Source organism: Equus caballus, chromosome 16, assembly GCF_041296265.1.
Source record: "Equus caballus isolate H_3958 breed thoroughbred chromosome 16, TB-T2T, whole genome shotgun sequence".
Taxonomy (NCBI): Eukaryota; Metazoa; Chordata; class Mammalia; order Perissodactyla; family Equidae; genus Equus; species Equus caballus.
Genome location: NC_091699.1, coordinates 64,078,678 through 64,096,790, shown reverse-complemented (window position 1 = coordinate 64,096,790; position 18,113 = coordinate 64,078,678). Strand labels below are relative to the sequence as shown.

Here is an 18,113-nt window from a genome sequence, read left to right as displayed (position 1 = left end):
GAAGCCAAACCACAAAAGCCTTCACAATTCTGATTCAAAGAAGAATGGGAGCACATGACCAAGCTGAGAATAACATTCCTTAATGATTCTTTTCAAAGACTTCCAGTTTTCTTTGGCTTAACAGCCAACTTTGAGACATGAAGACCAATTTTATCTTTTTACTACATTACATATTTTTATTTAGTGGTTATCATCTTTATAAAGGTTATATTTGGTTAGCAGTGATCAAAGATGGAGTTTTATGAACAGGCAAGTTTTCACAACTTAGGAACAAGGCACAGTGGGAATATCCACAGGAACACAGAGCAGATGAGAGAAAAGCCTGACTCTTGAACCACACAGCAGGATGAGGCAGGTACTAGGGGAAATGCCCTGGGCTCAGGACAAACCCCAGGCTTGGATGGAGATGGTGAGTCCAGAGAGGGGAGTTGGGAGGCAGTAGGCACCCAGGTAGGCACCCACTCTTGCATACTAGTCCACACGGAAAGTAGCTGGAAAATCTAGGTCTTCAGGGAACACATGTCATCCAACTCTCATCCCTGGGGGGCTCAGATCCTAGGTCTGGTGCCAACAATGCATCTCAAAAGCAACCATAACCAAGACGCTAGACTATACGGTTCTTGAAAGAAGAGTGCTTCTGATATACTGTAGTTTCTCAACGACTTTCTATTGAACCAAGGAATGTTTGCTTGAACGGATGGATGGATAGATGAATCAAGGTAAATGACTTAATTTTAAGCAAGCAGAAGCTACTGGCATATTCCTTAACTGGTTTATCTCTAAACCTAAATACAGCATCATCACTGTCCTTGATTTTGACTTACTGGGAAAGGCCAAGGGAGTTGATGTGATTCGAGGTCTAGTCTTATTGATCCATTCAATATGACCTTATCAAACAAAAACAACCTTTCAGTGGATTCAGGGGCTGCTTTTACTCTTATTACAGTGTGGTATGATTTTCTTTTTATGTTTCTAGGGTCACAAATGGAGAAATACACAAGAAAAAGACAGAGGGAATTCTAAAACCATAGGGAAGTTGCTGAACCAACAGGAGAATTACTGGATGTAGGGGGTGGGGTGGGGGATGGGAATACTGGTATGAAAATAAAAAAAGAAGAGAGTCAGAGATCCTGCTTTGGGTGGCAGCTCTTCACCTCCATTACAAAACGATCTGGATCATTTTCCACCCATCGCTTCTGCCTGTCCTTCCTCCTTATCCCAGACCACTAGTCAAAGGCAAGAGGCAAGTCACCTGCCTGAAGATGGCTCCAGTCTGAGGGTAACTTCGAAAGGCATGATGGTACTCATTTGCTAGTTCCTGCTCTTGATTTTTCTCTGCATTCTTACTTACCTCTGAACCAACTGGACTAAATGCTGTGCCCTGAATGAGCCCTCCATCTTCCTGCCTAATTGCCTTTCTCAGTGTGATTGTCCCTCCCTGACAAGACCTTCTTACCATCTTCCCCTTTTGGAACCTTGACTCTTCCTTAAAGCTTGCCTCCAACACACCCTTCATCTTCGTGGTGCCTTTCAGGTACATTTGAACCTGCTCTTGAACCACAGTTGGCCCTTTCCTTAGAGTCTGATCTTAAAAAGCTGCACAGTCTTCACCAGCTACTAGCAAGTCATCTAATTTAAGACTCAACTGTATTGTCTGTGAAATAGGGATGCCACCTGCCTTGTCTCTCTCACACAGTTGTGCTGAAATGAGTGATATGTGTGGAAACACTATGCAAACTTTAAGGTGCTTGGCAATTAAGATGAGGACTATTGTAGGCACCCCTGTGCCTTAACCATGGCCAGACATGGAAACTGAAAAGATTACAATGTTCCCCCAATGTGAAAAAACAAAACAAACCTATAAAAATAGAAGTAATATTTAGCATAATATAAGTTGTGTGTGACTATTTCAATGCTTTATCTTTTTGAAAAATTAAATTCCATTTTTCCCTTTGCCTTTTCAGTTTGTTTTATGTCTCAGCTTTGCTGCCTTCCTAATTCTAACGATTATTTGGTGCTGCATTTTATCCCATCTACTACATTGCAGGCTCCCTGAAGCCTCTGTCTGAGCTTGCACATAGCCAGCACTCAATAAATATTTGCTAAATTAAATTCCTCCTCTCGACAGAAATTTGTCTTCTATGTCAAGAGGAAAGCTCCACAAATAGTAGGATGCATAATTTACTCTGAGCTGTCATACCTCAGTCACTCAACAGGAAATTATTAAATGCAAAATATATGTATAATTCAGAACTTGAGACAATGGGAAATATAAACAAAATGAGAAAAAGCTCCATATCCTCAAAAAGTTTATGAGAGGGGAGGGGGAGGGAGATGGAAAAAGAGAGAGCCGGGGAAGGTGTGACTGAAATATAACTGGAGGGGCAGGGGATAAGGAGCTCTTGAGCAAATTCTTGAAAATATCAAACTATAAGGAATCATAGCTGGAATTAAAGTTGAAATGGACCTTAGAGGATATATTACATAACCCCCTACCCAAATTTAAACTCTTCTCCACACAATAACAAGCTTAGAGTGAGCGCAGGACCATCCCCATGATGGCACTTCCCTCGTGTTTCAGGGCCGTCCATGCCTTCTGTCCACGCTGATGTTCATTCCTAGAAAGACGGGTATGACTCAGCGCTTTTTGTGGTTACATCCTGTCCTAGAAATCCGAGGCATTTTGCTTTCCATGGGGACATACATGGGGACATACACGAATATTCTCAGCGTCCTCATTTCTTTCTCTCACTTTCTTTCAATTTCTTTCTGCCTCTGTTCCTCCGTCATCAGTATTTGATCTGCCCAACATGGTCCTTTTTACTATTCTTTCCCTGTGCTCTCCAGGCTTTTAGCAAAATGCATCCTCCTGGGGAGGTTCCACACCCCTGAAGCTCGTAGGCAACAGTTACAAGCTTCCCAGAGCTACTGTGAAAAGGATAAATGCATTTGCTTTTAAAAAATAAAATAAAGTGAGAATCAACTTCCAACCTAAGCATTGGATTAGAAAAAAAACTTTGTTGCATTTATTTTAGCTTTTCATTTGCATGTTCTCTTTGATTTTCTATTTGGGGCAGAAATCAGTGAGTGCGCTGGTTACAGAATGGCCTTTGCCATCAGAAAAGACTCTGCTGCTTACCAGCTGTGGGCCCTGGGAAAGCCACTTCACCTCCTTAAACTTTAGTTTTCTCTTCTGCAAAATAGGAATAATGACACAACACAAAAAAACTGCTTAGCCTGATGCCATGCCATTTTCAACTCCCCTGTGTCTGTACTTGTGTTTTCCTTCACTTCTCAAGTAAACTACTTGTACTTGAATTCTTGTCTCAAGACCAGATTCTGGTGTGGAGAGAGGCAGATATTAACAAGACATCTAGGAGTGACCTTCTTTGCCCTAGTTTTTTCAGTGTAGAGAAAGTAGACATTCAGGGTCCAGCTCCAGGCCAAAATGCTATGTGTGATTTCTCAGGCCCGACCACAGGCGATTACAAAGGCTTCACCTGGCAGGCCTCATGGGGAAAGCTGCCCTCCTTACACCAGACTTGCTGCATGCACATCTGGAGGGAGTTGCTGTTGAGGACTCAGCCACGCACTGACACATATCTCCATTCCTAGCGTAGGTGCTCCCGTAAGGAGACCCCCTTATTGGAAGACCCTTGACCAAGCACCTTTGCTGTAACCACCTTATCTGATGGGCCCTGAAGGCACCATTTTAACTCAATATTCAGTACTTTCCACTCCTAACTTTTCCCTCTCTTCTCCCCCCTCAGCCCCCAGCTCCATAACAGCAGAAGCCTTTCTTCGGGGCTCCCCACTAATGAGACGACTCCCAAATCTAAGCTAATCCACCTGACCCTCACCCACTGACACTTCAAAAAGTGGAACATTGGGGTATCTGGCGCTTCTGTTGTTTGCCCTCTTGCTTTATGCTCTCACAGTAGGTGACTGGAGGCTTGGCTGCTAGTTTCATTTTGCTTGGTTGTTCTATTTGACCACCTCAACACCTGGAAGCTCAGCTCTTTCTAGCTCAACTCTTGACAGAGATCATCGTCCTTCAGAAAGGTCACAATGGAACGTTTTGTGGCCTGACAAATGCAAGCTTTTTTTATTCAGAGCTAGTCTCAGAGATCAATTTGCATGAGCTCGAGGTCTCTGCAAAGAAAGAGAAACAGACCCCAACCACTGCTCCTGGGGATTTGAAGTTAAGGAAGACCGTCAAGATAGGTCAGAGTGGTACTGGCCACCAAGACCCCAAAGTGGAACTTGACAGGACTGCAAGGAAAGTCTAGGAGTCTGGGCTGATGATCCAAACTTGAACAACAGTCCCAAGATTCTTGGGAGATGGTTGAATCTGGAAGAGCACATAGCCAACATCGTAAGTCCTTTAGGACCCAACTAGACAGTACAGTGGCATGCATTGGAGAGCAGTGGCTGGGCATGCAAGAACTCAGAGACCTAGATCTTGGAGCCCAAGCAGACATTAGCACTGCCACTGGGCAGTTATACCGAGCATAGTCACCATCCTAGCTGCAGGCATAACATGCATGCATCACATTGTACAAGATGAGTGCACAACAACTGAAATAAAGGTGATATAGGGCTGATGCACCTTTCCAGTTCTCTGTGTGTATATGTGTGTCTGTGTACACAAGCATGCACAGGCATATGAATGTGGGTATATGGGTCCTCTGTCTGTTTTCATGACCAAACCCTGAGTGATAGAGCAAGCTCATTGATTCTAAAGGCGGCGCCCTCTCCCTCTGTGCACTGCTTTCTAGAAGAGGCAACAATGGTTACTGAGCTTTAGGATATACCTGGGTTTGACCCAGCTAACTATACACCCAACGATTCTGAACTTTTTTTATTATATTACTTATTTAGCTCCTTCCTTAGCACAAAAGTAAGGTATCTTCACCACATAGCTTCAACAAAAAGCAAGAAGAAAGTACTAAAAGTCACTGATAATCTCACTATGCACAGAGAAACACTGTTACCATTTCTGTGAAATTATTTTCAGTATCTTCTGTTTTTCCGTAAAATTAGGATCCCAGAATATCTATCTATCTATACATATATATACATATATATATGGAGTATTGTAATCTGCTTTATCAGTCAAAGTCCTAGCAGGAGCAGAAGGTATCTTTAAATTAAAATAAATTAAGGGAGAGCCGTGGGGCCAGCCCAGTGGTGCAGCGTTTAAGTTTGCACATTCCGCTTCAGCGGCCCGGGGTTCGCTGGTTTGGATCCCTGGTGCAGACATGGCACCGTTTGGCAAGCCATGCTGTGGTAGGCATCCCACATATAAAGAAGAGGAAGATGGGCGTAGATGTTAGCTCAGGGCCAGTCTTCCTCAGCAAAAAGAGCAGGATTGGCAGCAGATGTTAGCTCAGGGCTAATCTTCCTCAAAAAAAAAAAAAGATAAATTAAGGAAAGTTTAATAAAGGGCTAGTTGCATAGTTATGGGCAAAGGTTCAGGAAACCATGAGGGATAGTGCAGGACCCCAGGGCTAATGACAGCAGGAAAGTGTTACCCCTGGGACAGAAGGGGTGAGATGGGGTGAGATTATCAGAACCCAAAGCCAGAGAGGGCTGATTGGAGAGGGGCCCTGAGAGGACTTGAGACATTCAGTCCAGAAACAGAACCATCCAGAAACAATCACATAAGGAGGCAATTAAAGGAATAAAGTCCCCACCTCCCCTCTCCTCCATCCCTCCAATCTCCTGCCACGCTCCCCAATGACTGAACCCAACAGGGGCCACGAGGGCAAAGGAACCAGTGGCCCAGACTGTGGGTGGCAAACATTTTCTATAAAGAGTCAAATAACAAATGGTTTAGGCTTTGTGGACCATATGGCCTCTGTTACAAATACTCAGACCTACAGGTGTAGCATAAAAATAGCCATAGACAATATTTAAACAAATGGACGTGACCAGATTTGGCCTGCAGGCCATAGTTTACCCACCCCTGGCGTAGACCACATGAGTCAGCCTCCCAGGCCACAGAGCAAGGTGGAAAACGTGGAGAAGAGATCTAGAGGGTTAACGAGACACCTGGCAACTTGCTTTATTAGTTTAACATATTATAAACATTTTACCGTGTGCAAATCTTTTCTTTGTTAACCGTGTGGTAACATAGCTTTATTGGAAATGCGCAAACTATCCAAATACAGCTCAGCAAATATTACAGAAGTAGTATCTAAGCTTTTAAATATATATGAAATTCAGAACTTACTAATCCGATGCTTTTATTTATTTTACGTATTTATTGTACCTCATAATGTTACAAAAAGATTTTAAGGAGGCTTAAATACGCAATATGAGTTGAAATTAAATTTGAAATAAGTGAATGAACTTGTAGGAACTTACCCAGTAGATATAACCATTTATGTACACAGGACTCCACATATTCAATAAAAGCCAAATTAAAGTAAAAACAAATGAATGAACTTGTAGGAATTTACCCTGTAGATATAAGCATGTACATGACAAAGACACATATAAAGGATATTCATTTCAGCATTGCTCTTCATAGCCAAAAAAAAAAAATGGAAATGATCTAAATCAATTGGGAGATGGTTAAATAAATTAAAGCATATCCACAGAATAGATATTTATTTTCAGCCATTACAAAGAAATTCTACAAGAACTGATGTGGAATGATCTCCAGGATGTGGTGTTAAATGAAAAACAAATGCAGAACATTATAAAGAGCATGCTATTACTTGTGTTATAAAGATATGTGTGTATGTGTACAGGTATGTGGTTGTGTGTGTAGATGTATATGCGTATATACACACACATACTGTAAAGACATATCAACATATATATATGTACGTATGTGTGTGTGTGTATATACATTTCTCCCTTAAGACATTGTTAATGGCTAGATAGACCAGAAATTTGAGATAGTGGTTGTTTCTAGGAAGAGAAACTGAAGGACTAGGGGATAGAGTAGCAGGGAAATGCATTTTTACCCACAAACACTTTCATACATTTTTAATTTTGTACTATGTATTTGTGCTACTTATTCAAAATAATTCATTCATTCATATAAGTTTAAAAAGTGAATGAGAAAAGAGCTTGAGCTGGTATGTGGGTACAACATGTATAGCAGTATATATTTTCTGGCTTATCTTAGCTCCCCTGCTCATTATCTAGTCTGAGGGACCTTGATCATCCAGACATTCCAGAGTATCACACTGGCCCCCTACATTGATGATGTTTTGCCAGTTAAGCCCGGAAAACGAAAAGTATTTCTATTCAGGAAGAGCCTTAGTAAGACACAGGATTAATGATAAACCCCATTGAACCAGGGACCTACGTCCTAGGTGAAGTTCCTAGGGGTGAGGTGGCCTGGAACAGAGTGGCACATTTCTCTTAAAGACAAATTGCTACACTTGTAGAACCCGCCACTAAGAAGGAGGCACCATCACCTTGAGCCTTGTGGGATTTTGAAGGCAATATATCCCACGTGTTCCATTTATCAAATAACAAATAAAGTTGCCAATATTTATTGGGGCCCAGAGCAAGAGAAGGCTTTAGGATAAATCCAGGCTGCAATGCAAACTGTATTGCCACTTAGGCCTCATGGTCCAGCAGTTACAATTGTACCCGTGGTGCTGTGGCAAATAAGAATGCTTAATGGAACTTCTGGTAAACCCCAATAGGAGAATTAGAGGGCAGACCCATAGGATGTAACGCCATGTCTTCTGTCAGTAACTATTCTGATTTTGAGAAATAGTTTTTGGCTCACTAGTAGGCCCTAGTAGAGCCTGAACTTCTAATCAGGGTGACCATGTTGTCTGAGCTTCCCCTCATTAACTGCCCATCGTTATCTGACCCATCAACCACAAAATTGGGTGTACCCAGCAGTAATCCATCATCAAATGAAAGTGGTTTATGCGAGATCAGGCTTCACCAGGTCCTAAAACACAGTAGGTTGTGTTGGCTTAGACTCCCATAGCAATCACTCCAGTTGCATTGCCATTTACCCCTCAGTCCATACCGACAGCCTCATGGAAGTTTTCTGTGACCTTTTGACCGAGGAAGATAAAACTCAGGTCTGGTTCACAGATAGTCTATACAATATTGTGGCACAAGCAGAAGGAATATTACTGATTCACTCCAAAGTGTCTGAAAAATAATGAGAAATCCTTTCCTGGGCAAAATTTTAAGTAGTATATCTGATTATCCACTTTGCCTGGACAGAGAGATGGTGAAAGGGATGGACCCATCCTGATTCTTCAACAATGGCTAATAGTTTAGCCACAGGGTCTGGGAACTGGAAAAAAACATGGGAACACATGTGATAAAAGGTTTGAAGAAGAGATACCAGCATATATATCCCAGCAAATATTGCAGAAGCAGAATCGAAGATGCCACATGTAAGAGGGACGTCAGCAGGAATGGTGGACGGAATAAGGACCTCTGAAAAACGCATGTCTCTATAAAGGCAAAGAGAACATCAGCAAAATAGTAAAAGTCAACTTCTCCAAAATTCAGGAAACTAATCAAAGGTTTGCAACAATCCAAGGAGTGTTCAAGAAAAAGAACTGAATCTTGGTAAGAATAGCCAATTTCGTGGCCTTTTAATTTGCCCTACTCCCATCTTCCACTTCCCAGCTCCAAAGCTGCCTTGAAAACCACAATTCTACAATCACAGTGAAAACTGGCAGCCTAGCAGCCACTGGAGGAAGCAGACAGGCTTGGAGTATCCCAGAATCACTGCTCCAGAGAATTGTTACTATTTGACCTCTGACAGTCCCCTGGACTCTCTCAATTTATGTGACCTGACCCAGAACTCACTCAGTGTGAACAACCTTTTCCTCAGAAGCCATTTATCAAAAACAATCAGCAACAATTGTTTAACATTACAGTTGCCTGAGGTGGCAATAAGCGTTGGGACAAAAAACAAGCCGCTCAAGAAACGTAAAAGGAAAAGCAAAGTCCATATAGTCTTTGAAAGGCTCTGACACATTCCTGGGAATCTAGAAGGGCATGTGTATGTGCAGGGCCCTGCACATGCCCAGAAAAATGCTGAGAAGAGCTTAGCCTCTCACTTCTGGCTTATCTTGAGTCTGCTCAAGCAGGAAGTAAAGGTTAAAGCAAAAAGAAACCTGCCTGAGCATTGAAGGGGTGCCCAACATGCACGCAGGGTCCCTCTGCAAGGACTGGGAGACTTGTTGACTCAAAGCTTTGAAGGAAGTCCCTGTGCGATCAGTTGCTGACCTCTCGGCTAACGGAGCAGAGACTTCAGAGGCCACACGTGACAAAAACAGACTTTACCAAATTAGGTCAGGAAAGCCACTAAACAAACAAATATCATCTGCAACAATAGCAACGACAACAACAAATATCAACAACTACAAACACTGGCGAATAGGAGAATTGTATTTCCAGAGTTGCCACAAAATGTTTTAAGTGTCTAGTTTTCAACAACAACAGATAAAAATTACAGGACGTGCAAAGAAAAAAGAAAGTAGCCCTATGCACGGGGAAAAAACAGTCAATCAAAACTGTCCCTGAGGAAGCTTGATCTTGAGCCTACTAGAGAAAGACTTTGGATTAGCTTTTTAAAATATGTTGAAAAAAATGAAAGGAAATTATGTGTAAAGAACTAAAGGAAAGTATAAGAGTGACATCTGACCAAACAGGAAATATTAATAAAGTCATAAAAATTATTTTTTAAAAATAACCAAATAGAAATTCTGAAGTTACAAAATTCAATAACTGGAATGAACAGTTCACTAGAGGATCTCAAAGGCAGATTTGAGCCGGCAGAAAAAATAATTGGTGAACATGAAGTAGGTCAACCAAGATGATGCATTTTGAGAAAGAGAAAGAAAAAATAATGAATAAAGATGAACAGAGCTTCAGAGATCTGTGAGACACTATCCTAAACATGACAACATATCCATACTGGGAGTCCATCCCAGAAGAGAGTGTCAAAGGGCAGAAGGTATTTGAAGAAACAATGGCCAAATACTTCCCAAATTTGATGAAAAACATTCAGCTACACATTCAAGAAGATCAATAAAGTCCAAGTTAGATAAATTCAAAGAGATCCACACCTAGATACATCATAATCAAACTGTCAAAAGACAAAGCAGCAAGAGAGAAAATATTACATCCAGTGGCACCGGCCCATAGAGGAACCAGCCAGTCAACTGATGGCAGGTTGGTTTCATTGGACTATTTGCATCATGGAGGTGGCATCAACGTGTCCAGTTTAACAGACATTTATTGTCAAAGTGGATTTGCCTTCCTTGCTCTCAATGCTTGTACCAGCAACACCATCCGTGGTCTTGCAGAATACCTTACTCGTCGTTAGTTACCACATACAACATTACTTCTGACCCAGGAATTCACTTTATGAAAAAATACCACAGTAGTAGGTTCACACATTCATAGGATTCACTGGTCTTCACATGTTACCCACTACCTAGAAGCATCTAGCATAATAGAATGCTCAAATAGCCCAATGAAGATTCAATTATGGCATCAATTGAAAGACAACACACTCTAAAGTTTGATACTATGACAGATGGAAACGTGTGTGTAATGTCTAAAGACTACATTCCACGGCTAGAAAAAACTCTAAAATACACACACATACATAAATGTCACTTTTGTTGTCATTTCTTATAGACTTACCACAGTCTGAAGATCAGCATTTGAGAATCATTGAGTTGCCAGATTTTCTGGGCCCGTAAAATATTTTTTAAAAAATGGCTGAGGAGAAGCACAACTATCCCTGAAAACATATTGAGACAAAATATTTCTCCTTCAGATTCTTATAAAAGGGGATTGATGCAATCAACCTCTTCAGCCACGTTCTCACTATAAAGACAGCAATGAGATCTCCGATACGTACAGTACGCTGACCCTCACTATAAACAGATCATTACCTTATCAGGTCTGCATTTTTTGTACCACTATTTGTCTACATCCTCATATGGTAGCTCTTCTTCCTACGTATCTTGGTTTCCTGATTGAACCACAAGCTCCCACTGGACAAGGAGTGTTTCTAATATTTATTTCTACTCTGTCCCTCACCCCATAATACCTTACACAGTAGAAACTTGATAAATTATATTGATCAATATCAACTTCCCTTTTGTCAAAATGGTTAGCAAGGACTCAGAGCAAGGCCAGAATAAATGATAAGCGGCAACTGGGTTACATATAAGACAATATTGAATGAATGGATGGATATATTTGAAATCATTAGAACAATGCTTTCCAAACAAGGATGTCACTGTTGGATGCGTATGAAATGCCTCGTTTTTGTCTTGTAGCAGAGCAATGACCTAATGAGGAAAGACACTAACATTTATTCAGCAGCTGTAATGTGCCAAACAGTTGTGGGTACTTTACATACCGTTATCTCATTTAATTCTCACAACAAGGTAGGTGATATTTCCCTTGTTATGCAAATAAGAAAACAGTCCCAGAGAATTTCAGTAGTCATTTAAAAGCACAGAAATAATTAAATAGTAAATCTGGAATTTAAACCCAGGTCTGTGTGACACTCCACCACATCAAGCATCAGTATCCTCAAAATAAATAAGATATAAGGCAATATTTTCAAACTCTGAAACAAAGCATTTAAAATTACTAATTTAGGGGCCGGCCCCATGGCCGAGTGGTTAAGTTTGCATGCTCTGGTTTGGCAGCCCAGGGTTTCACTGGTTCGAATCCTGGGCATGGACATGGCACCGCTCGTCAAGCCATGCTGAGGTGGCATCCCACATGCCACAACTAGAAGGATCCACAACTAAAAAAAATGCACAACTATGTACCAGGGGGCTTTGGGGAGAAAAAGGAAAAATAAAATCTTAAAATAATAATAATAATATAATAAAATAAAATGACTAATTTAATTAGTAATACATGAATATACCCTCATCGTAAAGAACTCATCCCATATAGAGCGAAAGTCCCGTTCACCGCAGTCTCGCTTCCCACAGTGTTTGGTGACTATCACACCAGACCTTTTTCTATGTGTTGATTTGCATATATATATAAACATATAGAAAATATAGGCCTGGGAAGTAATACTAATCTATCATTCTACAACTTGCTTTTTTTCACTGTGCATTAGATAGCTCTTCTTGTCAGTTCTTACGGATTTAGCATATTCGTTTTAACTACTATGCAGCCTGTCATAGTACAGACATGCCACTATTTATAAACCATTCCCAAACTACCGGATGTTTCAGATTGTTTCCAGTTCTAATTGTTATTAACAATGCTGCAATAAACAATCTTATGCATTATGTCTGTTTTTGCACATCAGATTTTTCACTAGGATAAATACATAGAAATGGAATTGCTGGTCAAAGGGTATGCATAATTATTAAAACAGTAGATGCTGCCATATTGCCTATATCGCCTTCACAAAAATGCTTTACCTAATTATCCTTGCACCAATGGGAGGAAAATACATTTTCTCCCACATTCACAACACTGGCAAAAATTAAAGGGATTAATAACAATCAAATGAGAGAGAGAGAGAGAAAGGAAGGAAGCGCTCTCTGACTCCTAGTGAAGTGGATCACGTTTACTGGGTTTACTGGGTACATGTATTTCCTAATCTTGTGAATTGCCTGTACTTCTGGGTTGTCTTTTTCCTACTGATGTCAAATTCTTTATCTATTCTGGATATTAATCCTTTTTTTTCCTGTTATATGTTTAAAGTATTTTTTTCCCTACTTATGGCTTACTTTTTAACTTTATTGTATCTTTTTAAATAGAGAAGTTTTTGTGTTAATGCAGTCAAATTTACCCATCTTTTCCTTTGACAGTTCCTGGTTTGTATTGGGTTTCTGTTTGTTGGTGTATATCTGGCTTTTTAATTCATCTGAGTTATTTTGGTTATGGTGTGAACTAGGAATATAGTTCACTTGTTTTCCAAATGGACAGCAAGTTGTCCCAATACCATTTACTGAATAGACCATCTTCCACAACAAATTTAAAATACTTTTTTATCATATGCTGAATTTTGTTACATATTAGTCTGTTTCTGGATTTTTTATTGTGTTCCATCCAACATTTTCCTAACGTTTCCAAAGTTTCTTGGCTTTCCTACTGCATTTTTTTCTTCCAAATGAATGTTTGAATCAGCTGGTTGAATTACAGAAAAGACTCTATTAGATTTTGGGGTGTGCTTTAGACTTATGTAAATTCCATCGGCGTCCACTCATATTCCTTTGACCCAGCCTGGAGGCCATCACCAACCTAAGACGAGAGTTCCCATACACAGTGATGGCTTCCTATCTCAAACCCCTGCATTTCTCTGGGCACAAAAGCATCATTAGTCAGTATGCTGAGAAGTTAACAACCCCAGGAACAACTCCCAACAACTGAGGAACAGAAGTTGGCGGGTGGGTCCCCAGCAGCCCCACTCTCAGTGGAATAGCTCTGAGGCGTGTTCCACCTCTGTTTCAGAGGTTCCCCAGGAGGGCTGAGCCCCAGTGCCCACAGCGGTCCTTCCTCTGAATGCTCTCTTTATTAGTTTTCCTCTTTTCCTGTCTTACATCCCCACTCCTTCACCTGATTCCCAAATAAACCCCTTGTACCCAAATCCCTGTCTTGAGGCTGCTTTTGGAGGATCCCACCCTAAGACCATTTATTGATCGATTCAGGAAGAACTTATATCCTTTACAATACCGAATATTCCCAAAACAAAACTGTTAAGAAAATTTATTCACTTCTTGTTAGTTCCAAGATAAACATTTCCAGACTAAGTTCACTTAGTTCAACTCCGTCTCCCACTCTCTCTCACGACAATGATTAAGGAGACCCAAGGCTCTTTCCGCTCTCACCTGTAGGAGAATATTCCCGAACGTCAAACAGTGCTCCCTTGTGTAGTCTCCTAGGACCACTGGGGACAGTCTAGCTTTTACCCAAAAAAGCTTTGATGGGTAAGGACAGTAAATTAAATAAAATAACTGGTCCAAATCCCTGCTGTGCTAGACTCAGAGTTCCCTGCCTGTTAGACTTACTGTCCCATTTTATGTCCAGCCACGTTGTCCCATACAGATCACCAGAAATTATAAGACCAAATGACAATATAATAATATTTTGTAATACAGGTCAATAATATAATAATGTTCCAAATTTGGATATAACCATCCTCCCATCATTAAATTTTCAAAATAAAATTAAAGTCCAAAGAACTTCAACACAAAGTTCTTTAGTAGGAGTTCAAGGGAATTAAAATTGAAATCAACTCCCCAAAGGTTATTTTTCTGCTTAATCTCAGTCAGAGGGGCTTGCTCAGCTCAAGTCAGAGTTCTATCAGCAGCTTCAGCATGCGGTGTTGTCCACTGGAATGGGAGCAACTCCTTCCAAAGTTGCATTAATGGAACCCAAATCCTTCATGTACCTCTCCTTTAAAGAAACCCAAGGGTGAACTGAGCACAAGAGTGTCTCAGCATACATCCCTAAATTTAGAAAATACAAGCAAACCCTCTACCGTACAAAAATCATTCTATTCACAATGACATACCCTGAAACCAATTTTTATTCTTTATTATTTTAATAAAAATACATAGCACAGCCCCGGTGTCATCTGAGGATAAGGTAGTCTGAAAAATCCTCTTGGTCTCAGCCTTGCTTGAACACCAGTCACGCTATGCCAGTTGTCCAGAATCCATGATCTGTGCCCCTAGAATCAAGTGGGCAATATCACACATCAACCGGTTAATTAGAACACTGTATTTCTTGGAGGGTGGGAGGGAGGAATCCAGCTATCCTTGCTGTCTTCCCTTCTTGCATATTCAAAACTTTACCTTTTCCATTCCCATCTGAACCTTTGGCCCCTGGCACCCCAGTGATGCACTGAGAATGTGTTCCTGGTAAGGACATCACCTCTATATTTTTTTTTGTGAATAGCCATTTGCAATCCAAGCCACAGGTTTCCTGTTATGGAAATGTATAGGTCCATGAAATCTGCTCTTTGGGGCAATTTCACTCTTAAGAGATCAAATACACAAAGAGACAACGGTCAGACAATAGAGGAAAATAAAACTCTCTGACCCACAACTTCTGCAGCAACTAGTCCAGGAAGCCAAACCACAACCTCTGCAAGAACCAGCTCAGAGGGTCAGGACTTGGTCAACGACTGCCAACTTTCCAAATTTTTGCTCCCAGTTCCAACTCAGGACCAACCAGAGAAAGCCCACTAGGTTCCCCAGATCAAGCACACAAGCTGCCCCACTTCTGGTTCCCCTGCTTCCAGATTCCCTGAGCCAATAACCTCCAAGCAGAACACACTGGAAGGCTTCCCCATTTTTCACAATAAAGCTCTCTGATCCCCTCTTGCCTTTGAGTTTCTGCCAAACCCAAGTGATGGTGGCTGACTCCCTTGCTACAGCAAACTCTGGAAATAACCTCTGTTTGTTCTCATTTGGATGGTCTCTGTTTATTTCCATAACCTCAACACCACAATGAATCCTGACGGTTTCATCTTCAGCATCTTCATGATACTGCTCAGGGGTGGCTCTGAAGCCTGTGTCCCAGGGCCTAGCAAGAGCTTACCTCTAGTGTATGCTCCTAGAGACCCTGCCTTTCTTCTGCTTTTGAAAATTCCAGGCCTTTAACATTTCCTTCTGTTCCATCTGTATTCTCCATGGGTGTGATGGGCCTCTGGTGTCCCACGTCCCTCTGTTCCCATCAGAAGCCTCAGCTGAGAGACAGCAGTTTAACTTGCTTCTTAAAGGGACCTCCAGCCTTCCCTATTGAGGGGATGAAACTGCTTGCTGGCTTAGTACTTTCTTTTTTTCTTTCTTTTTTTTTAATTTTTATTTTTTTCGGATGTACATCATATTTCGAATTCTGTATACATTACATCATGTTCACCACCCTAACACTAATTATAGTCCATTCCCTCACATGTGAGGGGGCTAATCACCCCTTTTGCCCTCCCCTCTTCCCCAAAGGTAACCACCAGTCCAATCTCCGATGCTATGTGTGTTTTTTTTGTCGTTTTTATCTTCTACTTATGAGTGAGATCATATGGTATTTGACTTTCTCCCTCTGACTTATTTCACTCAGCATAATACCCTCAAGGTCCATCCACGTTGTCACAAATGGCCGGATTTCATCATTTCTTATGGCTGAGTAGTAGCCCATTGAGTATAAATACCACATCTTCTTTATCCATTCATCCCTTGATGGGCACCTAGGTTGCTTCCATGTCTTGGCTATTGTGTATAATGCCGCAATGAACACAGGGGTGCAAGTATCTTTATGCCTTTGTGTTTTCAAGTTCTTTGGATAAATACCCAGCAGTGGGATAGCTGGATCATATGGTAGATCTATCCTTAATTTTCTGAGGATATTCCATACTGCTTTCCGTAGTGACTGCACCAGTTTGCACTCCCACCAGCAGTGAACAAGGGTTCCCTTCTCTGCACACCCTCTCCAACATTTGTCATTTCCTGTCTTGTTAATTATAGCCATTCTGACCGGAGTGAGGTGGTACCTCATTGTAGTTTTGATTTGCATTTCCCTGATAGCTAATGATGTTGAGCACCTTTTCATATGCCTGTTGGCCATCTGTATATCTTCTTGGAGAAATCTCTGTTCAGATCTTTTGCCCATTTTCTAATTGGATTAGTGCTTTCTTATTGTCTGCTTTCATATTGCTTTTCTGGCCCAGACATTTGTCTTTCCAACTTACTCCTCTAGAGTTTGCCTTTTGGGGTTCCCAGAGAATCTGATACCAAGTCAAGGAGTGAACAGTTTACAAAGCATACAATTTTCAAACAAATCTTTTCGATCTTCACTTTCTGAGTTGTTCAATCCCCCTCAGGAGGCATGACCTCATCAGATCAATAGCCAACTCAGGACTGACCTCATTTAATTTTATTTTGCCTGGCCCCCTTAGAGTAGGTCTTATTTGCCCTGGCAGGTTCCCCTTGGGGCAAAGGCATTTCCTGCTTTCCCATCTATGATAACAGAACCACCTACAAATTCACCACCCAATGCCTTGAGAATTTTATCCTGGCTTCTCAGGCCTCCTCTTCACATCTGTCCAAATATTGTGCATGCTGTCTCAGCTCTCGAGGGACACGTACCCAACTGTTCTTCTTCGGGAATATCTATCTGCAGTTTTATAGAGACATCCCTCATCCATTTCCTAAATTCAGAATTCCTTCAGGAATTATTCCCATCTCCTCCCTGAGATCCATTACCTTTTCTGGTCTTAGAGCAGCTGTACAGCAATCCCTTCATTAAGGAGGAAGACTCAGACGGAAGTACTTCTCCCAGCCATTCTTAGGTCTACTAATCTGGCCTCCCAGAGCTCATTTTCTGTGTCATATTTGCCTAGACTGGGTGCTAAGATCTTAGTCATTCTGCTAAAGAAACTCCCCCTTTTTCCACCTTAATCTGCTGTCTTCCTCTTTTGTTTCCTTTTATTCTTCTATTTGCCCCTGTTTTGATAGTGAGATCAATGCATGATGTAAATAATTTCCTTCATCTCCTGAGCAAACCTGGTCCCTGCGGAAATAGACCTTTGTAATTATCTTCTTTTCTTTGGAGATACAGTAATTTAGTTGTTTATTTTCTTCGACCATAGGAAGATGTCCCATCCCTATGCCATAAAGGCCTCCACTCAGGTTCACGGTGTAAGTCTACAGCCTGGCACTCTAAAATCGAAAATGAGATGCAATCTCATCTAGTTAACAGAGCAGAACTCCCTATATAAATTCCTAGCTCTGACCACGACCCTGAGGTTAGAAAGAAAACAGAAAGAGGTAGATAATTTTAGACTAACTCAGACCCTCCTGGCGTATCTTCAGCTGCATGCTAGATTTGCAGAGAAAACACCTGAGTTTTGTCCGAGTTCTGCCATTTAACTGACTGACGTTGGTGTTCATTCTTGGCCTGTTCCCTGCCTTGGCATTCCCCATGCTTTGGTTGTATCATGTACACTTACCTCTTCCCTTGACAAAGCACTTATCAAAACCAGCGCCACTCGGCCAAGACATCCTTCTGGAAACGTGGCTCTCCTAGGTGTTCACTCTGTAGCCCCACAAACAGCAGTGTCACCTACCCAACCCTGCATCAGCTCCAGGACGGGTTCTTTGCTACCTCGGCCC

The 18,113-nt window shown here is 41.4% G+C and overlaps 2 long non-coding RNA genes across 2 annotated transcripts in view; both read right to left on the bottom strand.

The window, feature by feature from the left end:
* LOC138918068 (uncharacterized) overlaps positions 1 to 18,113 on the bottom strand; it is a 104,423-nt gene that overhangs the window by 45,938 nt on the left and 40,372 nt on the right. The gene's annotated exons all lie outside the window — the stretch shown is intronic.
* On the bottom strand, positions 14,515 to 18,046 carry LOC138918070 (uncharacterized). Its single transcript, XR_011427007.1, has 2 exons — positions 17,951 to 18,046; positions 14,515 to 14,674 (listed from the first exon to the last, which is right to left on the bottom strand). It is a non-coding gene; the product is annotated as an uncharacterized lncRNA (long non-coding RNA).